Source organism: Pezoporus wallicus, unplaced genomic scaffold (assembly GCF_028554395.1).
Source record: "Pezoporus wallicus isolate ANWC-B61680 ecotype Strahan unplaced genomic scaffold, APGP_CSIRO_Pwel_v1 contig_6217, whole genome shotgun sequence".
In the NCBI taxonomy this organism is placed as follows: Eukaryota; Metazoa; Chordata; class Aves; order Psittaciformes; family Psittacidae; genus Pezoporus; species Pezoporus wallicus.
In genome coordinates, this window is record NW_026637336.1 from 2,486,859 (window position 1) to 2,510,193 (window position 23,335).

Sequence of the window (23,335 nt, forward strand, 5' to 3'; positions counted from 1 at the left end):
TTTGAAACAGATTACCCAGCCAAGAGAGACCCAGGACACCTCACATGCACAAGCCAAGATGAACTGAACCAGAGCAAGTCATTACAAACTGTTCAAGCGCAGCCCAGGAATCCTACACACAGAGCATGGCAGGACGAGACAGACACATTAGCTCATTTTACCAGCGGGAAACCCACGGGAGATGCACTAAGTAACTCACAAAACCCACATAACAAGACCTCAGCTCCTGGGAGATAAACCATTTATGTCAGCAAGTTTGCACCACTCCTACTAGATGGACTGTAAGTGGACTGAAATTCAATGTAGCAAGCAAGAGGTGCTTATCAAAGGGAACTGAGTAAAGCACTTTGTGTCTGGAGCATCTTTACTCTAAAGGGCATGTCTGCAGTGCAAATGAATTGAACTTGGTTAAATGATGACTCAGAACCTTTATGAAGCGATGATCAAATTCTGCGCGCCCTGCTCTTGTTCACACTTTGCAATAAGTCAGGGCTTCGTTGGCATCAGCCTGTAAATGAGCTCAGAGCTCCAACAAAGCACACCTCTGAACTGCTGGGTCTTTAATGATGCCTCCAGGGAAGAACAAGCCTGATCTCCTTCAAGCAGGACCTAACTCCCTGTACAGCCCCAGGCTTTTGCTGTCAGCCCAAGCTAAAACACATTCAGTCACACTTTATCCCTCCCTACTTCATCCCTTAAGCTGCTTTCTGATACAGGCTGAAAGGAGTTACAGGTACAAGACCTGGAGAAAAGTACCAGGACCATGCTGTGATGGATGAAGTGGTCCTGGTGAATGTGCATGGGGTGACGGTGACTGTGCTGCAGCCTCTGCACAGGAGGATGAGGATGATGGTGATGGTGGTGGCTGCTCCCCACATCAGGCAGAAGGCCAGGAAATCTTCAGTGTCTACAGAAAGGGCCTCCAGGCTCCCTGCGCATGCAGCATCTTCAATCTGATCTATGGCACTGCAGTGGGTTCCATCCGATTCCTGGCATTTGCTAGACCTGGAAGAGGTTTCTACAGCAACCACCTTCTCAGCATTACTGAATGATGAGTAACTTCTCCACTTCTTCCTTCAAGCTACCCCAACCACTTCCCTTGACTGATTTCCCCTGGAACAACTCCTGCTATTGATGTGAACTAGGTAATAGCAGTACTTCTAAGCTTTAGTAATTGCATTTCCAGCAGAAAGCATGAATCTCAGTTCAAATTTGGCTCCAGAAGGGATGAAACTGTACTGAACACCCAGAGAAGCAAACCCCAAATTCCTGGTAAGAAACTCTGATTTTTATGACTTGAATTAATCTGTGCCCTTCAAATCAGTCACATATTTAATGTGCTGGCTGGTAGAGCAGATAAGAGAGTGCTGAAGGAAATCAAGTGAATCCACCAGGTCAGAACAAAAGGTGATATTTCTTTAGCCAGCGTGTAATAAAACTGCAGATGTTTTTGCCTTCAGAAATTCTGTGGATGTTAGAAGTTTACACTGGACAAATTCACAGAGAAAAGCAGATAGAAAACTATTGCAATGAGAGATGAGTGTTAGCCTCTGGCTCCAATCAGGATAAAAACACCATGTATGAAACCCTGGAAGGAAACTAATGCCTGTGTATCCCGCTTCAGCCTCCAACTCTGAATAGCAGCTCATGGAACCTGAGGCACTGTCCTTCTTCATGGGAAACATGGGTCAAACGCTCGCATTTAACCAGGAGTCATGGTCCAGAGGGGGGATTTTGTCTCCTGCCCTGGTAGGAAAGAGCAAACCCCGGTTCCTGCCTGCCACTGAACACTGAGATGGGCCCAAACTACGCCAGCAAAACACAGAAACTCAAAGGCATTTTGGCAAAGCTGCAGAGCTTCTCTGTGTGCAGCTCATCTGATGTCAGAGAGGTCCCTTCAATTCCTTGTGCTTTACATCACGAAAGGCGGCGACAATGAAACCGAATCACTTCTGTCAGAGGTTCTAGGCACGCGGGTGAAAAGTGCTGTGTAACGCTGCGATTGCGGGCATTGTGCTGCTCGCAGCAGCAGAGGCAGAACGTCCAGCCCCTGCAGCAGGAGCTGACCCAAGAACCCAAACCACAGCAAACGGGAGCAAAATCAATGACAGGAACACTGAATGACTCCAGGTTGTAGGAGAATGGCTGATGAAGAAAGATGTGTTAGATGCTGTGATGAAAAGAAACCGTGGGGCTGCAGGAGGCTGATACAAACCCCTTCCTTCTCCACAGAGCCTCCAAGACCTCGTGGGCTTTACCCAGCTTTCCGTGACAAGCTGGAGTGGACAGGAGTCGTGCGGTCACAGACACCCCCATGCTACAAGTGGACCGGCTCACTGAATTTACATGTTGAAAAGCAACCATTGCCTGTACAAATGTACTACTTCCACAGCACAGTCTGCCCTGGGAATACACGCTGCAACACTCGGGACAAATGGGGCATAACAGTGATAGAATACCCGCTCACACCACAAGACAGTGAAGAGCTGTGTAAAATTCACCCCGTAGCATCAGAAATGTTTCATGACAAACTCGCAGCAAGCTGCAACCAACACGGGTTTTTCTAACCATGAACAGGAATCTGGAGACGAATTTGGACTTTGTGTTTACCCAGGGCTTGGTTTGCATCTGTCAGGATGGTTAAAAGGGTGAAAACCACCCTTAAAGATCACACAGGAAGAATATGGGCATACTTGGTCTTTTAGACTCACAGTGACATTTCGACACATATTGCAATGAGAGATTGCAATGAGAGATGTATATATACATTATATATTGCAATGAGAGATGTATATATACATTATATATTGCAATGAGAGATGTATATATACATTATATATTGCAATGAGAGATGTATATCTACATATGCATTTATACAAGGAAAACCCCAGAGCTAAGAGATGCAGAAGAACTAGAGAGGTTTATCTGTTGAAATGCAGCCTCTTTTAATGCTGTTTATTGGCTTGGACAAAACCAAAGATACATGCAAAGATACAAGCTTTTTGGCTTTCTGCTTTAACTACCAGCAGATCTTGAACTTCTGCAACTAAAAATGGTGGGAAATCATGAATTGGAATGAATCTTAACCTCAGTTCAAAGCACAGTTTCCTAGCAGTTCACATGGCAACACAGAACGTGCTTGGAGCACATCTTCCATCGTCCTCTAGCTGCCATGGATCTGTTCCGTGCCACACACGGATCTGGGCTCTGGCTCTCTGACAGGTCAGTGGCAAAAATCCTGGACTAATTCCTCCCGTAATCCCCTGGGAAATGAGGACAAGGCCTTTCAGAGCCAGAGGAGCGGCATTCGCTCACGTTTCCCTGCTGCAACTCAGAGCAGCTTGGAGATGATGGGAAACAGCGACCCAGATGTGCCCCAAAGCTGTCACTTTCTGCCAGACTGAAGTGGCTTTTGAAGAAGGGCCTGGAGCCCAAGTGTGATGGGGAAGGGCTGAGGGACCTGGGGGGGTTCAGATGGAGAAGAGAAGGCTCAGGGGGGACCTGATCGCTGCCTGCAACTGCCTGAGAGGAGGATGGAGCCAGGAGGGCTGGGCTCTGCTGCCAAGGAACAAGGGATGGGACAAGAGGAACCGGCCTCAAGCTGCACCAGGGCAGGTTTAGATGGAGCTGAGGAACAATTCCTGCCCCAGAGGGTGCTCAGGCATTGGAACAGGCTGCCCAGGGCAGGGCTGCAGTCACCGTCCCTGCGAGTGTTCACACCCCGTGGAGACGAGGCCTCAGTGCCATGGGTTAGGGGTGGCCTTGGCAGTGCTGGGAATGGTTGGACTGGAGGAGCTGAAAGGGCTTTTCCAACTCATTTGATTCCATGGTTCTTTCACACGTTCCAGGCAAAGCCGTTGTTATGGGCTATGGAAAAAAGCCAGCCCTTGCCCACTGCTAAAAGTCTTTTTAACCCCATTGAACCATTAATGTATTCACCTGAAGCTTTTTATACTAACCACACTTTTCCAGCATTCAGTTTAAAGTTCTGTTGTTGCCACAGGCTTGACAAAAATAGAAAGCAATTACATACAGTTTTAACATTACAGCATTGCATTATTCCCAAGAGAACGAAAGCATTTAAATGGTTCTCTCTCTTATCTAGGAAGTAAAGTATTTCTTAGCCTGGAACACCACATCAGTAAGTGTAAAGCTATGTTATCTATTTCTGTTGCTAATTTATTTCTTTCAGATTTCCACAGGCAAATGGCTCCGAGACATCCCGAGTCACACAACCAAGAGTGCTGAAAACCTCCATCATGGCCCACAAGTACCGAATGTCCTGCTTGACCCCCTGCAGTCCCCAGTGTTCACCAGCATGAGCGTCCGCAGGAGAGATCCCACACACGCAGCTAAGCTCCCTGGTTCGAGGAATGGCTGCCTCTGATTTTATCATCACTAGAGGGGAATTTGGTGTTTTTCTAACATATTGAACTCCTGGGCACTGCATTCCATGAGAAATTGGCTTTAACTGTAAGTTTCTAGCCTGCATTTTTCTAGAGGAAAAATAGTTTATCCTAAAGCTATCTGGACCCCTTATAAACAGCACACATTTCACTAGAGCCAAGCAGAAGGCCATAACCTACACATGATGAATGAAGGTGCCTTTTAGGGGAAAGACTGTATTGTTGAAAGCTGCAAGTCTGAAGCCCCATCAGATGCACAGCACAGGGTGGGCTCCCAGGTGATATGATGGCTAAGAATGTGGAGACGACCTCCAAGTAAGAAAAGGAGGGTGACACTGCCCACACAGTGCTGGTGAGACCATTGCCGGGACCCTGCTCTTGAACCTCTGTGCCCTGTTTTGCCATAGTGCAACACCACACGAAGGATTTACTGGAGTCTGTGCCACCCACCACCTCCAAACTGGGCCACGACACCATTCCTGAGCTTTGGGTTTCCTCTGAGCTATTTGGTTTTCACCTTCCCTGTGGAGCTGTAAGCACGGTACCAGTGGTGCCCTGGGGCACGGAGCACCAGGCAAGGGCTCTCCTGCAGAAACCCCCACCATCAATGAAAACCCCACGTTACAGTGATTAACTGATGTGACTCTTTCATTGCAAATTAAACAATTGCACCCATTCTGCTGTTTTGAGACTTTTAAATAACCGTGTTAGCTTTTGCTTTCTATCCAGGATGGCAGTGACTTGCAGTCTTGACAGAACTTGTAAGAAAGAAGCAAATTTAAAGCCAGAATGGATGTAATTATCTGATTGAGGGAAAGGTTGCTTGAATGTCATTTAAGCAGTATTATAAATGCAAGGAGCCAGCTCTAACACAGACTCTGCTTAAAACAACCCTGCTAATACAGTGGGATGTTTGCTAAGAAGAAAACATGGAGAATGTTGTTGCCATCCCAAAGGCAGCATCTCTCCAGGAAATATCAGTTATTCTGGTGTGCCTTTTGCCCCATTAATCCATTTATTGTTGGAGACTAAAATGATGTTTGACGTCAGAGGGAAAACTTCTCGGCTCAGTCATGCTCTTTGCTCACAGTTTCAACATCTGTAGCTACATCTGGAATTGTTACTTGGAATGATACAGACAATTAATGGGGCAATGATACAATTAATTGAATTTTATCACTAACTCCATCTCAAGGGCTCCTTACTGCACTGTAACTCCAACAGAGAGATGATTCCTTCACACAACTCTGAGATACACGTTCTCTACAAGACTTTATCTGAAAGAGACCACAGTTTAATAACACATTCACCAATGTTCTGCACGTCAGCACAACGTCGGGACAGTGGCCTCTCATGCAGGGTATGGATCAGCCTTGACCCGCTATTCAAACAATCAATGAAGCAACAGTTGAGCCAACACTGCACTGGAAAACAGGCCCCAAATGAAATACCTTCTAAATGTAAAAACAGAGGCATTTTCCAACCCCGTTTCATTACAAAGTGCACAAGCATGGGACGATAACCAGTGGTTTTTCCTAGTTCTGATGAAATTGTAGAAAATCCCTTATCACAAGAAATAGCTGCTATAAAACACACCGATCATTTGAGGAACCTAAAATTCAGCACTGAAGATGATGGGCCGTTACTCAGATTGCAGCTGCCTGCTGAGCAGTCACCTGAGCTGGAACAAAGAAGCCATCTGCTTGAACCCAGAGTGTTTCATGTCAAATAAAGCATAGACAATGGCTTGATCCTAGGAATGGCTCTGTGGCAAGTGAGGGGGGACACAGCCATGCAGAGGGGATTTGGGTTTAGGTCTTGGGCTTGATTTCATCAAAACTCAGAGGCAATTTAGACCTCCACGGCCCCCTGACAGCTGCCTGGGAGCCCACCTGGGCTTAGCAGAACCACCAAATCATGGAACCTACCAGGTTGGGAAAGCCCTTCAAGCTCCTCCAGTCCAACCCTTACCCCAGCCCTGCCAAGGCCACCCCTAACCCATGGCACAGAGGCCTCGGCTCCACGGGGTGTGAACCCTTGCAGGGACGGTGACTGCAGCCCTGCCCTGGGCAGCCTGTTCCAATGCCCGAGCACCCTCTGGGGCAGGAATTGTTCCCCATCTCCATCTAAACCTCTTTCTCAGCTTGGGCTCCCTCCCAGCGATGCAGCTGGACAAACCGGCCTCCGAATCCTGGTAACATTCCTGATTTCAGACACAGCCGTAACTAGGATTTCCTTCATTACGATGTAAGGGGGTCTGTACCTAGAGAGCACAGGTCTGCCACTGTCAACCAGCCAATGCTTCTGCTGAATATTCCAGGAAGATGCCCAATTTTACAAGAATTGACGTACTTACTCCAAGCAACTCCTTCAAATCATTAGCATCAACTCTGAGTGCGCAGATACGGATGTCTTCAGGAGTGCCGTTAATCTGCTGTCCCTTGCACAGTGGCCAGTATATCCCCTCCTCGTGTGGGAGGAAGTAAAGAACTGCAGCTCAGGATATAAAGCACAAGGTGATGTAAAGCAAGATCTGCAGTTTGCAAAGCAGCAGTGATTTTGTCTCCCATTTGCTCACAGGCTGCTGGATGCGACCAGGATACAAGCAGCCTTTCAGCCCTTGTTCAGCACAGCACAGCACTGCACTTGCGCCGGTCTAATGCCGATGGAAAATGCAACCCCTGCTCAAGTGCTGTGATTAATTTAGGGATAACAAAGTCGTTCAGTGAGTCGACTTTCCTTCTCACTGTGCAGTGTGCCTTCCTCAACAGCAGGAAGGCTATTAGGGACAGTGGGTTAACTGCCTGGCTGAACTTCATGCCGGTGTTGAGTCTCACTTTCCTTTTCTGGTGAGCTTAAAAGGCAGCACAAGCAGTCTGTGAGACTGATAATGACAAGAAATCACTGCAGGCGAGGGAAATAAGCTGTGTTTTGGTCATTCTCACAGACGTTTATTTCCATTTCTGATATTTCTCAGAGCAGAGCACTTGCAAAACACGTTCCCTGTTTGGCTTCCCACAGGCACCTCTGATTCTTTGCGGCTGTACAGGTAGAAATGCCAGTGTGAGAGCGCTCCACAGAAGCCACTGAAAAAAGCAAGGATTTGGGGGTTGCTGAGAAGCCTAGAAATTCTGCTCCATATCCTTGAGTGCCATCTACTGTCCTTATGTCACAGAATACCTCAGATGCACACGGGGCTTCTGTACCCCTGCTTCCCCTACGCCTGCCCAGTAGAGCTGACAGACCCCCAACCCAGCCTAATGCAGTGTGATGCTAAATCAGCCTTTTCCTCCAAGTCACCATACTTCAATTCAATGTGACAGCCACACACTGCGATGTTAAAGATCTGCATCATTTTGTACACACCTTGTTACCAATTAAAACCGCTCACCACTAACAGAGTCTGCTGTAAGACTTGACCTGGAGTAAGATTTCATCTTAGATCATGGTACTTGCATGCCACAGTGTTTACAGCCTACAGAATGCCACACTTGTCAAACTGCTGCACGAGCACATGTAAAGGTCAACCCAGCAGAGCTTTCTGCACAGAAACACCTCAGACTATGCCAACACATGCACGTTCATGCTCACATCCTGGACTTCTGGGGACATCCCTCAGTCCAAAGGGGCAACATCCATCCTGCCTGACTTGATGTCCCTCTCTGATGAATGAGGCAGGTATCGGTTTGGAATCCTCGGAAGGTCTGCGTTGAAAAGAGCAATGCAGGACAAGGGGATCACATCCCCATAACAATGCTTCCTTCCGCATGTGGAAGTATTCCAGATGGGCAGCATCAGAGGCAACGTACAACTTCCCGTATTACCACATTCTCGGCACAGCTGCACTCCTTTGTTTTTGAGTTTTGCAGAGATCGTAGGCCCACTGCAAGTTCCATTAACACGAACTAGAAGTTTAATTTAATGTGGATAAATGAAGTGTGGGTGTACTGACATATTCGAGAGAATACTATTACCCAGGAAATTATAGTGGTCTCATGAGGTGGAAAAGGAAACTAAAGAAATGCTATTTAGTTAAGTTATACCACTGGGTTTTTTGATAGACTTGTTTTTGCTTTGTAATCAAGTGCAATGTTATTTTATTATCATGGTTATGCTACTATTACAGTGTAATCTTGCACTTGATTACAAATCAAACCCAGTGGTAACTATGATAATAAAATAATGTGTAAACATAATGATCCAGCAAAATGTAATAAAATAAGTGTTGCTATCGATTTAACAAACGTAAACGAGTAATATGGGTGCTGTAGTAGAACTAGTTACCCCCGACATACAGGAGGTACTTATCACAAAGTGCTTATCCCACTATGGACCAGAAAAAGCTAGGAAAAATCATTATGGAAAGTAGATGAAGTAAGTTATAGAGGGAATGTTGAAAGGACTTCATCTTGGAAGTTGTTTTTCCTGTGTTCATGCTTGTCAACGTCAACTTGCATCTTACATCAAACAAATAACCTTGTTCTGCTGTTGTGCCTCTTGGCTGGAGCCAGCTAGCAAGATTCTAACAGCAAATGAGACTCACACCTTTTGATTTCAGCTGTGTATAAACCCAATATCACTCTCCATTAATCTCAGCAGATCTGAAGGAATCAACAAAAGCTTAACTAGCAAATCCAAAATCTTACCCCAAAATTCAAAATTTAAACAGCCGAGTGAGAGGTAATCACCATTCAGAACAATGGGGTGGATGGAAGGACAGAGCTCTGCTGCCTCCTAAACCCAGCCATCAATATTCATAGGTGTCAGATGCGCATTTACAGTCCCCTGCATCCCAGCGGGGGCCAAACAGGTAGGGTGAAAACCTGTCATACAATTTCCATATCTCAACAACACCAAGACCTCTTCCTACAGCTGCTGCCTCTGATTGGGGCTGGAAACAGATATTCATAAAACCAAGCAAAACACCCCAAAACTCACCTAAAATGAACACATTGAAAAAATGAGCCTCCCTCAGAAGGTGGGAGCAGACTGGTCAGGGTAACAACTGGTCTGCCCCGATAACTCCAGCACAGCTGGAGGAGAGAGCCTGCTGCCAACATGCCAACAGGAACGGAAATCAAACCACCTGCGAAATAACAGAGAATCAACAGAACCTTATCAACCGTCCTGCCTTGCTCCTAAAACCTTGCACCTAAGAGCTGAGAGAGGAACAGGGTATTTCACGTTCATTACTCATTGAACTTTGTAGTCTTGAACCTTTTTCATCTGGGAACTGAGAGATTCCCTCACTAAACCCACTGCTGTCACCATGCTTATCAGAGTTCCTGCAGTTTTCCAACACCGACACTCATCGCAACCAGAGAACACCGAGTCTGGAAAAGCAGAATATATGTTTGAAACTAATGCATGAAACCAAAATGTTGCTATAGCACACAGTGCTAATCACAGCCTGGGCTCTGTGACAGGCTCATGCACAAACTCCCCTCATGCCATTAGCATCTTTAATGACAACTCTGGCAGAAAAGCCAGTGAGGATCCATTCTGGTTCTCTTCTGAGGTGTCCATTCAGAAAAGCGGTGTATTGCGTCAATGAGGCAGCGTGCAAATTAGTGCAAGGCAGAGCAATTGGCATGTGGCCCCGTTCCATCAATGTAATTTCCATTTAATCACCATGCAAACAGATGAATCACATCAGAGCCTCTTTCCCAGCATGTGCTGATAAAACACAAAGTGGGACCTTAATTCTACTCTTACCATTAGGTCTCAGGGAAGTGAACTAACCTACGAGGGTATTTGCACACATTTTAATGACTATCAGACAACTCAAGAACCCGAATTTCAAGGGATAAGTCATGTGAACTGGGGAGAGACATTAAAATTGTAATTTGCTGAGGAGAATTTAATGACATCAATTCACCAGGCAGATGTGAAAGGAAGACGGAAAATTTGAGTTAATTCTGAGTTAATTGACCCAATCCTGGAAACATTCATAATTCAAACTAATGTACTACATTGATACGTTTGTCTCACAATCTATCTAAGTGCTTTTCACAGATTTCACCTTGTTTCTCTGGATTTCTTTCCATCTTGTGTAAAGCAGCTGCCTATACATCTACAGGTCTGCATCATGGCAGCGAGTGATTTTCCCATACTTTTGAGCTCAAAGGCTGGGTTGCCCATTCCATGCACGTCTTCTACAAATGCAGTAGTCTATTCCTTGAGGTCATACCATGGCACCATCACTCAGGTTGAGCCCTTAGGCAAGAAATTAGGAGGTTACTGTGTTACTTACAGAACACTGAGGTTACCATACACTGAACAGAAATCACACTTCCTTTCACAAAAGGCTACATAAAACAGCAAAGCAACAAATCTGACAGGATCAGATATACCAAACAGTAAAATGCTGACATGAGGCATCTAAGGGGTTGCAGGTCAGCAGGAAAGCACCTGAAGAAGAGCACAAAGGAATTACAGCCACTACAGCCAGTAAGTTGGCTCCACCACCCAACTTAAATGCCTCTATGCACATAACACAGGGAATGTGCCTGCAGAGCTACAACCTTATTGGCATCAGACAGATGTGGTGGGATGGCTCCTGTGACTGGAGGGCTGCAATGGAAAGATACAGGCTCTTCAGGAAGGACAGGCAAGGGAGAGGGGGGAGTATCACCATCTATGGCAATGACCAGCACAGAGCTCTGCCTGGTGGTGGATGAGGAGCAGGCCAAGGCCGGATGGGGCTTTAACCTGCCCGAGGGGAGACTGAGATGAGCTCTTAGGCAGAAGCTCTTCCCTGTGAGGGTGCTGAGGCGCTGGCACAGGGTGCCCAGAGAAGCTGTGGCTGCCCCATCCCTGGCAGTGCTCAAGGGCAGGTTGGACACAGGGGCTTGGAGCAAGCTGCTCCAGTGGAAGGGGTCCCTGCCCGTGGCAGGGGTTGGAGCTGGAGAAGCTTTGAGGTCCCTTCAACCCAAACCAGGCTGGGGTCCTATCCTGTGATCTATCTGCATGCAACAACAGGCTTCCTGAGTCAGTGCAGGGCATAATTTCCAAACAGAATAAGGATGAGAGAGTTTTTCAATTCCACATTAAATCAAGGCAGAGTACAGAAATACAGCTGACCACCCTTGGAGTCCTTCTGCGTTTCCCCTTACGTTCTCCAATATCTGCAGCTGCAGCCAGCACAGGAAAATGAGCCATATGTTAATCTTTACACCAGACTGCAAGTAGGACCGTTCCTGGAAATTATAACTGCTTTTTGGCAAGAGCTGAGAAACACATGCTACCAACCGGCTCCTCATCCCAGTTTCACTCGGCTGGGGTGAGTGAGAAGAGATAGCAAGTTCCCAGCATGAGATAAGACATCCCGGATATTTGGTGCGTCAAAGCGTAGCCAGATTTAGCTGCACACACCTTCTAGGAGGGGAAGGGAGGGCTTTTCTGTGTAAGAGGAATCAGAAGCTAAAGGAGGAACCGGTGGGGGGTGGTTGGGATGGACAGAATGAATAAAGGGATTGAGATGCACTGCTCTGTCACAGCTCAGGCTGGGCTGCTACGGACACATCTGCGCTTTGAGGTCTAAATCAAGCATCTACTTCCCACTTTCCCAGGTTAATGTCTGGGTAAAGATGAGCAGGAGCTGCTGTCCTCTCCCCTCTGCTCTTCCTTGTCATTTTCTATTCACCTCTTTTTTTCCCCTTTCCTTTCTGTTTTCCGTTTTTCTTTAGGGATCACAGGGGTTCAACCACCGATAGCACAAAGGTCAGCTCTCAGGCGGCTGCTCCCCTGCTCACCGAGCACCAGGCTGCCGGGAGGCTGGGGAGGCCCCTTCTAGCTGTGTCTGTCTCCAGATGGCCAACACGCTGTGGGAATGAGGGAGCCCCGAGCTGCTGCTAAAGCTGAACTCAGGTGAGCTGTGCAAAGGGGCACCCAGGCTGGGACCAGCACCCGTATCTAAGAAGCTATCACAGGTAAATAGCTATCGGACAATGACATGGACTAAAATGAACTCGATCTTGGTAAAATGTCTGCAATTCTGCTAAAATCCTTTCCCTCGGTTTTAAATTGTAGGTTTGAGAAGAGGAGATCAAACAAAACTAAGGAGGGCTCTGTGTGGCCACGTCTCCCATGGCCCCAGCACCTGGACGTGCTCCTGTTCTTCCATTCAAAGGAGGCTAAATCTGTCTGTAGGAAACACATCAGCTGTCTTCATCTTCCCTGGTATCTTCCTCCGTGATCTGCCTGGCACCTTTATAAAGCAGCAAATTTATTGCTGGCACAGTTTATCATCATAGGGTCGGTCTTCCTACATACCACAATTCTGCCTCTCTCATTATCTTGTATCAATTTCAGGTTCGCTGCAAAGCATGGAAGTTTGTATTTCTTTTCCACTAAACCCATAAAAGTTAATTACAACGAGGCAATGCACTTGCAAAGCTATGACTGGATCTAACAGGCTACTATCATAAAGAGTAAACAAAGATTCATGCATTTTAAAGCACAGTTAGCTTCACTGATCCAGAAGCAAATTGGGCATGAGAAGACTGCACTGACAGCATTAACACTGCTGCTGTTTTTAAACTGACAACCCCTGTAAAACAGAAATGGAACTGTACACACTCCAGGTTCTGGGGGCTTTACACTCCTGTGAGCTTTAAAACCCATCGCACCTTCCAAACGTCTGTACCAAGAGGGAGAAATACAAAAATATAATTGCATCTAAATCTCTATCTGCATTAAATGACAGCATTTAAATGTGCACCATTCAAACCCATTCCAGTGAGTCATAGCTGAACAGAAAAGATTTATTTTGGATGGGCAATTCTCAATTACACCGGGCAGGCAAAACATGCCTGGCCAATTTAGTGCCTGAGATATGACAAACAGCTCTCTGATCAGATGCAGCACACATGCTATGGGTAAATTAGATAACTCTAAGGCCATGTGTTCAAGCAGTGTACATAGGAGTTAACCCACTGAAATCAACTTGAACAGTTCCCTTCACTCTCAGGAAGTTGGGAGAAGGGAGAAGTTGGGCTCTGATGGTCTTTTCTGCTACGTTTGTAGAGGCTGCATCCAAGGAAACATCCTCACTGAGACGCACACGTGACATTTTACATGGTTCATGCTCCCCTTGAGCTGCTTCCACGGTGTTTCCTAGGGTAAGAACACATCTCCAGTTGAGCTGTGCTCAAGGCCAGGTTGGAGCAAGCTGTTCCAGTGGAAGGGGTCCCTGCCTGTGGCAGGGGTTGGAGCTGGAGGAGCTTTAAGGTCCCTTCCAGCCCAAACCAGGCTGGGGTTCTATGAAATACTGAAACACGTTCCCCTGGATAAGACTGCAAAGGGGAAGCACTTTATTGGCTTCTGAAGGGAAGCTGCAAAGCACGTTTACTTCTTACAGTAGAAGGGTAGGCGGAGGCTCTGCTTTCCTCGCACTGCAGTGATAACATTTTTCTATTTAAAACTGCTTCTTGCAAGAAAGTTGAGGTTGGCAAAGAAAAGAATTTTTGCTTTTGTACCAAGGTGATCAGATTTGCCAGGGTTTTCTGTTGCTACATCCAGACCCTGGCCTCCGCATCCCACCAGGAGGCAGATAAAGGAAAGGAAGCAGGATCTGGCAGCTGTAAGATGTGAGTAAGACATAGCTGCAGCAGCTCAGGGTCTTACTAACAGTTGGTAGCAAACAACAGGACATAGCATGTCAGAAACTTCTTTTCACTCCTGTGTTTCTGTGGGATCCGGGAGCTCCTTGGAACCTCATTGTTTCAAATTTAATTTGAAATTTCATTTGAAATACAAATTGTGTCAAAATTTTGTTTTCCTGTTTGGATCACGTTGCTCAGGAAAATGGGATTTCTTTCTCTCAGGGGAATTTGCTTTCCCTGCCTTTTAAAAATCTTCATTTTTAAACCAAAACCAATGAAATAAACAAAAAATTAAATCATCAACAGTCTCAACCACCCCAGAAAAGAGTAGTTCACATCTTTTCCAGCAGGAAACAGAGCAAAGAGAGGATAACCAGCCCCACAAAGCCAACACAAAGGCAGTCACAAGAAGCTTTTCATCCCAAACCACATGAAACAAGTGAACGCAAACTGACAAACCCTTCAGGATGAGGACCAGCCCTGGTAGCATATTTAAGCACTGACTCCCACTGGGCAGCATCAGGTCTCTTACCTATATGTACCAGAAAGCTGTAACAGGAGAGTGGTTCATGCTTCATGTGATGGTGCTGAACCCTAACAAACAGCAATGCCGTCAGGGAGCTGCACTGCAGTGGCAGAAGGGATTCCTTTCGACTGCTTAGAGAGCAGCAAAACACCTGGGACCCTTCTAGGTGAAGGATGCTGCCACAGTCATGCCAAGAGCTACGGTCATGACCAGGAAGGAAGAGCGTAAAGAGGGCTGGAGGAGGCAGAGAAGTGCTCTGGCAGAAGCACTTCTCTGAACCTGCTGCCAATGTTCCCACTGAGTTTAGCATGGTCAGGATCTCATCTGGGGTGTTTTGTAGAAAGCCATTCCCTAGGTCCACCTGTGAGCACAGGGGAACCATAAACCACACCCTGTTATCTGCCTGCAGCCTGCTGCCACCCATCGAAACACGGGAGGCAGAAACTTGTTTAGCAAATAAAATCTAACGTGCTCTTTAGCATTCCTGGGTTTCAGTTTTCTGCACTGAGGATAAAAGAAAACCAAAAGAACTTCTCTTTTGTACTTGATGGGTCACCTTTTATCTCAGAAAAAGCCTCTCAGACCTACAGGGCAAAGGATGAGCGTGCAGCATCCCCCACAGCCTGTGGAAGTCAGGGCTGCAAGCACATTTCCTGCAAGGGCAGGACTGGCTCAGGCTGGCAGGGCTGTAACACACTGAGACCATCAGCTGGTGCACCCCTGGCTTGCTCGTGACACCCACCACAGCCCCCAGCCACCGCTGCGCAGCCCGAGCGCACACCCAGGGCTCTGCTCGACCTCTCTGGAGGGGCGTTGTTTGATTAAATCCAAGTGAGGGAGATCCAAGGGATGTGTGATCAACGGATCTCTAGCAGCCAACAGCAAGCAGCCGCGCAACCCGCTCCGTGACCAGCCCTCAGGATGGAAGCTACCAGAAACAGGAGCTGTTGGAAGCGTTTGTGCTGTGTTCATCCATGCTGGAGTGAGCAGCCTGAGCTCCACGGGCAGCAACGTCATCCCTGGCAGATGACAGGCTCCATTAACCCGAAGTAGCTGGTTGCTTAACAGCAAGAAGTTAGGAGGTGCAGAAAAGCATGTTTATGAGTGCGAAACATTTATTGCTTTCTCCTAAAGCTGGCACATTGACAAGACCCTTTTGTCAATGGGAATGAATGCAGGGAGGGTAATAATGTATACGTCTGCCCACACCAAGAAGCAGGCTGAAGGCAGAGCTGGATGATAGAGAGGTGGCTCAGAGTGAAGAAATAACAAGAAAGAGGCAGGTGGTAAAAAAAATATCAGATAGCAAGAGTTCTGCCTCTGTATCCAACAGCATAAATTGGTCTTCAGAGTCCTATAAGATGACACTCCATAATGTGGATTATAGCTGAGCTCTAATTAGTCATAAGGACCTGGCACAAAACTGCCAGGCTTTGCCAAGAGCAGGTGAGAAAGATGCCATTCAGGCTCTCCTAAGGCTGGTGTTCATTTACTTCGGGAAAAATCCTCCCTGCAACAGCAGCCCCTTTGCCACATCAGCCAGTGCTCAGCAGCACAGGGAGCAAGATCAGGGACCTAAGGCAAGGGGGCCTCTGCCCTCCTGCTGGCAAAGAGAAAAGATTTACCATGTGCAAGCACACCCAAGCAGTGCTGAAGCGATGGTCAAGCAGCTTGTGGGGAGCAGCTAATCTGTGAGCTGGTGCATCCTAGGAGCTCAGGTATTGCTGTCTTCATCGCTGTCAGGGATGGATGCACCGAGCTCCTTCCTTGGAGGAAGGCTCTTGCTGACCACAGAAACTGGCTCCTGTTTCCCACTGGCTCCAGAGAGCTGCTCAGTTCGCAGCACACGCCTGCAGAGCGCAGGCTGGACCAAGCCTTGGCACAGCATCTCCAAGGATGCCCTTCAGTGTACCTGTGGTGCATGACCAGCAAGCCCTGCCTGCTCCTCTCCCTCCCAGTGTCCTGAAATATGTTCCTGGATGTCACATCGCAGCAGGATAATGCTGCAAATCTACCAGCTGCTGTTGCCACACAGAGGCCTACTAAGGGACAGCTTTATTCTAAGGGAGGGAAAAGAGCCTCAGAGCTTCCATACAGAAGATTTACAGTGGGTCCCATGGATTGTATTTGGCTTTTTCTGAGGAGGAATTTACAATTCAAGCCAAGGTTTTACAAAAATCTGCATTTTCACTGGGCCAGTTGCTGTGATGTTAAAAGTGACAAGCTCTCTAAATCGGTCCCTGCAGCTGCAGCACACGCACAAACCAGCTCAGTTACTGATAGAGGACATTAGCATCTGCCCAGAGAAGTGATGGCAGGTCAAATGCTGAACACATGTAATTTAATCTACTGGAAGAAGACTGGTCCTGCAGATGTTAGGAGTGAGCTACCTTTCAGATGAGCTAGGTATGCTCTGTAGCACTTCTTGGTCTACCCAACTTCAGGTTGAGAGACAGGTCAGAAGTCAAACCCAATTCAAAGTAATGCTTTAACACAATAAACCTCCTAATTGACAACAGTCTTTCTGCAGGCAGCAGACTTCCTTGGCTTGCTTCCCTGAATCTATACAATTGATTTATAGACCGTTTCTTTGCTTGTAAGCCTTGCAACCAAAACCCATGCACTGCCTCAAAAGGGGAAACTCAGCAGAAAGAAAGCAAAGACAAGCTTCACCAGGAAACTTTTCTATTGCTAGACCAGAACCTCAGCATCAGTGCTGGGTGTCTTGTTTTCCAAGGCAGCAGCTCACCATGGAAGAGCTGGAGACAGTTGTATGGGCTGCCCATTCTTCATCTTTCTCTGAACCTGATGAGGACTAAAACTTCAACGAGGCTTAGAAAGGAGCATATGAAGAATGAATGTTCCCAGACAACAGAAAGCATCAGCACAGATGTTACAGGCACTGTCATTGCTGTGAAAATGAAACCAAGTTCCAGCACTGTGCCTCTATCAGGGGGTAGCTGCACCCACATAAACACCTTTTATCGTTTAACCGCACCGTGGTTTGACATCATTTGTGCCTCCGCTTCATTCCTGGGCTACCCAATACTCTTCATTCTCTCTGCATCGCTGCGTGACCTCTTGGAGGAGAAGCCAAGAACAAATCAAATACCTCCAGTTTTGACTGTGCAGCCACCGCAGGGCTGCCACAGCCCCTCCAGAATGCCTGGCAGCTCCTCCTATCCAACTGAGGAAAATGAAAGACACAGAACGAACGAGGAGACATTTATGCTAATTTCAGATGAAGTGTTTATCTCAATGGAGAATACTGCACTGGAGGCATAAACAACCTGCCTGTTGTGACAGTGCTGGGATGGGGCTGCTCCTTGGATGAACAAGTGGAATTTCATCAGTTAGACTGGAAAAAAGAACGGGCAAACGACTGTATCCAGCTCCCACTGGTGCCATTCTGCAAACAGAAGATTTGATTTCTCATCTCTTCTAACAAAGGAATTCGAAAAGTTTGAGGGCATTTGCAGACAAGACATCAAGAAAAAGACACATCAAAATAATGAGAAATAACCGCAAGAGGCTGGACTAAGTTAAACTCCTGTGACAATTTTAAGGAACAATCCTGCCTCAGTAAGAGTAGCAAGATGTCAGCTCTGAAGCACCACGGAGCTTTGTGGCCTTTACGTCCTTATTGTGCAAAGTCCAACATCAAAAATGTAACCAAAACCTAAAAAAAGCAAGATAAAAAGCCCAAACTGAGGTATGGATAATCTCAGGTGAGAGCAGAAATGAAATTAAGAAGAAATGAAGAAATTTATGCATATGGAGCCAATTCAGCTTTCAGTATAACAATTAAAAGCTAAAGGCCCCTACTCAAAGTGTTTTGGCAGAGGTTGATGCTAACACAAGGGATCAGATTTATTCACTGCTCAGAAAGGGTACGGAGCATCGCTCCTTCCTCCCCCCAGGTATTGTAAACCTCTCCAGTCCTGAGCTCCTGTGCTGACTCCAGCTCTTCAGCCTTTGACTCGCACCTGACCAGCAGCTATGAGATTTCCAGCAGCACAAGCTTTGTCACAGTAGGCAAACAGGCACTTGTTCATGTGGAGAAAACTCAGCAGCAGGACACTCAACAGCTAAATTAAAGCTTTCTCTGTATCCAATAATCTGGAAAAAAGATGAGCAATGACGCAGCATGGGTTTAGATTTCACAGAACTATTTAGGTTAGCTGGAGTTCCAAGAAAGCTGTAAGGACTTCAAAAGAGAATGAATGCTGCTGGCTGAGCGCACAGCGTATCAGACAGTGGCCGTTACTGATGGCAAAAGATACCAAACTAATAGATGCTGTTGGGTATAAATTTCATTGCTGACATCCCAGGTACAAAGTGTCATTGGAGAGAAGGAGTAATAAACAAACCCCATCTCCGAGTTTCTGACATCAGTCAGTGCAAGCAGCCCAGGTGCGTGCGTTCACCCACCCTCGAGCAGAAGAACAAGCTGCAATGGCTGCTCAGGACAAACACAAAGGTCACATGTTTAAAATTAACATGCACGAAAAATCATCTCTGAAGATCAGGCAGCTGCCATCTGGAGCTTGGTGCAGTCAGGATGCACCCAAGGCCAGGACTTGGCAGGGTTTCTGAAAGGATTGGCTGGTTTTAGGTACCTGAATATCATCACCCAAAGTGCTAAACTGCACTGCTTCCCCAGTGCAAACCTACCATGGCCTGTCCTAAACCAGCTACTGCAAGGGTTCAGCACATCTGTGTCACCACATAATAGCGATGGCAATTATCTGTAATAACAATCATCAGGATGTAAAGCTGCTCCACCAGTTGGGGCTAATGAATGCTGTGCCTAATATCAGCCTTCCTGGAAGCTGTGTCAGGCCACCAGCAGTTCAGGGTTGTTTGAAACTCAAAGAGAAGAGAGAAACCTGGGCATGAGTCGAGGATGAGCGTGCTGGCTGCTTGCTGGCCACGCCAGAGCAACCTGTTAGCAGCTCTGAACCCCTCTCGATAGGACAAAGAAGGTTGAATACCTTCTGTAATTTCCATTCCCATTAGCTGGCGAGATCCTCTTGCGCTCCTTCACTAGTCCTAGTAAAGAGCAGCCCGTCTCTTTCTTGCCCATCAGTGTCAGACAATGCAAACCCACCACCGCTTGTCCCTAGAACGCTCCATGGTGAGGAGAATCTCCACGTGCTGGCAGAAGCTGTTGCAGGCAGAATACCCGACTCCCACCCACACCAGTACTTTTAATTGACCAGAAGTTTCTCCATGGAGATTAAACAGTGGTCGTTTCTTATTTACCCTCCTCAATACATGCTCATTAATTAGCATACTCATTTGTTCAGGTCTTTAGGAACTGCATACCATGGAAAACATTCTACATTGTCAAATGCAACTCACTGATTAGTCCAAGACATTTAAGAAAGATTAATTGAAGAACTGGCGATTAACTTAAGAAAGAGTGACCAAAGGAGGGACATTCAGGGGCTGAGTGGAGAGACCTGAAGTCCACCTAACCCAGCAACTGGGCACCACCTGCAAGGTCAAGGACACTTGTCCTACCTGACGTTTTTGCCTCGGTCTTCACTGACAAGGTGACAGCCACACTGCCCATGTCGTGAAGGCCAAACTGGTGAGAAGGCCAGCATGACCCTTCCTGCCATCCCCTCCTTTGTAACCACGGTCCTGAATTAACCGACAGCATGATTTTCCCTTCTCTTAACTAAGGGAGCCACTGAAAACAAGCGGTCATTGAGGAGGGTGTCTATTCAATTTCCTGGTTATGCTTGAAGTGAAACCTACTTCATTTACCTCATTATCTGAAAAGTAAGGAAAGGAACCTACCCTGCAATGGAGAACTTAGCACTGGGGCTGAGAGAGATAATGTGGGGACCTAACAGTAACTCCATTGCTCTTCTATTTATTAGATCTAGCTTTTAAAGGTTCCTTTCTAATGACAGAAATTAGAAGTGACTCCTACAGATCTCGGAGAGATGTGCTGCATATATTTCTCCATACAGCACATTGCAGCTTTTGAAAGACCCCAGTGGCATTATATACAGACTATACAGAACACACAGGGTAAAATATAGAGAGCAAAAATGACTGACCATTCACAGCTACACCTGCAAGCAGTAACACTCTCCCTGCTCAGTCCACGGCCATGAACCCATGAAGTGACTCAGAGCAATTCTGCTGCTGTGTGACTATTTGCCCCATTAATCACTGATCCCGGTTTGTGTGCTCCCATGTCAGACAGAACATAAAACCTACTAAAGCATTTGGATATGGTTGGATTTCCTGACCTCCAGCTCTTAAAAAGTCAAGATAAAGTCCACTGTCCTGCTTGTCACTGTGGCACCCGGGGGCTCGCAGGCTGCTGTAAGAACCACTCTTCCAAAAACTACAGCTCAAACTAAGCCAAGAAACCCTGAGTTACACAAGAGGCCAGCCTCTGCGCTCCAAACCAATGTGTGCAGCGGTGCAGAGATGGTATGTATGACACCAGATAAAACAGACTCAGGAATAAGTGATGGATCTCCGGAGGCTGTCAGTTACAACAACAGCATTTGTTAATGTTGTGACTTTGCCAAGAGCTCTCCTGCTGCTGCTGTCTCAAGATGCCATAAGAACTGGTCCACCAAGCTGAGTATAACACACGAGACACCTGCTCCCCTCCTTGCCAAAGCTAGGAAGAGCTGTAGTACTCTGAAAAGCTTGATGACTCCAGCACGCGTGGAGCTGAGACAGACACAGCTGTATTTGCTCCAAGTTGTATGTAGCGATGAATGACAAGTTTAACCTGCTTTTCCTCTGCTTTTGCACACATTTCATTGACACGAACCACCACATGCTGAGACTGTTGATGTGCCCTATTAGTCTCACATCCTAAATGATTTTTCTAGATGCTCATAACAAAGCACGTTATGGTGGATTTAGAGGAGCAATACCCTTGAAGCAGCCTCAGTCCTTTTCCTTCAGTCCTCTCTCTGACATCGCCCATCAGTGCAGCTCTTTAGCTTCTGGGTTATTAAACCAAGTGCTTATTTTCAAGATGAATTAGCAAATAATCACTTTGCAGAAGGGACAGGCTTTCTGTACCCCCTTTGGCAGCTGCCTTCTTGCTGCTGGGGTGGCACAGCCCTGGCTGCTTCCTTCCACAGTTAGTAGCTTAAATAAGACAGAAGAGTGATCTCCCAGGGGTCCTGTTCAAACCAGCCCAACAGTTCCTCTGAGGTTCCAGTTTCCCTAAATAGGGCTCTGCTTCCTCCCCTCATAAAGCCTGAAGGCAACATTCCTGCTTCAGCCCAGCCCAGCCCAGCCAGGGCGGCCAAGCCAGCACCCAGAATGAGTCCCCTGAACAGCAGCAGCTATTCCCATTTCCGTCAGTAGTGCCACAAACTGTCCATGCCTGCTCTGAAATTCTAACTGTTGGCACAAAAAACCACCCCAATTCACACCCACAAAACCCCCAACAATCCGTTTAGTGTCGTGTGCCTGCAGAGAAGCGTTTGGGCCATCAGCAGCTACTGCTGGTGCTCTGGTAGAAAAGAGGAATAACTACAATTCCTCGTTCAAATTCAGTTCAATGATATTTACTTGCTTCTAAATATGCAGCATGATTCACACCTTTAAACAACCCATTTTCTAGGCTGAACAGAAAATCCATTTCCATTCGTTTTCAAAGACTCAGGATGTATGTATGGAGGAAGTTCGCTTCCATAAATTCACCTTTTTAGAGTCACTGGGTAACCCAGAATTTATGTAAGTGTAGGTCAATCAAATCATTCAGTATTTATATGCTCCCTTTCAAGCTCCAGGGAACTGGAATAAAATGCTAAAAATGAAATACACATGTTGTAACACGCAGAAGATTTAGGGATGGAACTGTTCTGACAGCCCAGAATAAAAGGCTTTATGCATACAATCTCAATGGGTAGGTCTGCACCTAAATCACATATCGATTCAACTCACTGTACGCAAGTTAGATAAGTTTGGGAATGATGTATGCCTGATCAATGTGTTTTGGAAATGAATCTCTGTCTGACTTAATCATTTAGGCAAGAGAAGAAGTCACATAAATACCCCTATATTTTACTTTATAGGACAGTAAACCAATTTCTAATCAAATTTGTAAGTAAACAGTCTTATTTTTTCCCAAGAAATACCAATATTAAAATCCTTTTCAAAGACAGTTTGAAAAGAGACTTCAAAAATGACTGTTATCGATGGAACACACACACATTATATTGATACGCGAGTCTAAAAACACGATCATCGGAGCCACAGGCGAATGCAAATACCCCTCTGTAATACCAGCGACGGAAAGTCCTAGCACCACGCTGAAAGAAGTCGGATTTGGAGACTGGGACAGATGAGAAAGCTGGATTTGTTTTACACTTTACTCCTTCGAAGTGCTAACAGCGATTCTATGCTTGAGTGCAGGAGCAATGTCCCCCTGAGCACAGACACACCAACCCTGATGCAGTAGGGGAGAAATAAATGCTTACACCTATACACGCAGATCTCCAAGTGCTTTATGACAGACAGGGATACGGAGGCACAGAAAGGCAAAGTGACACCCTGAAAGACACAGCCAAGCTAAGGTATGAATGCCAACAGTGCCGGTTTTCATTTGAAAGCCAAACCTAGCAGGGCAAATCTCCTTTCTCAACCACATTGCTCAGATGGCACAGGTATTGGTGGGAGCTCAGGGAGCTGGGTCAGTCACAAACACACTCCTCCTCAGCTTTTCCCTAGTCTCTTGTCCCCTGGCTAACTCTGGGGCCATCCAACCAAGAGGTAAGAAGCTGACTCTGCTGCAGTTTCTCTGG

The 23,335-nt window shown here is 46.6% G+C and overlaps 1 protein-coding gene across 3 annotated transcripts in view; it reads right to left on the reverse strand.

The window, feature by feature from the left end:
- The window catches only part of HTR2C (5-hydroxytryptamine receptor 2C), a 186,919-nt gene that overhangs the window by 12,089 nt on the left and 151,495 nt on the right, over positions 1-23,335 (reverse strand). The gene's annotated exons all lie outside the window — the stretch shown is intronic.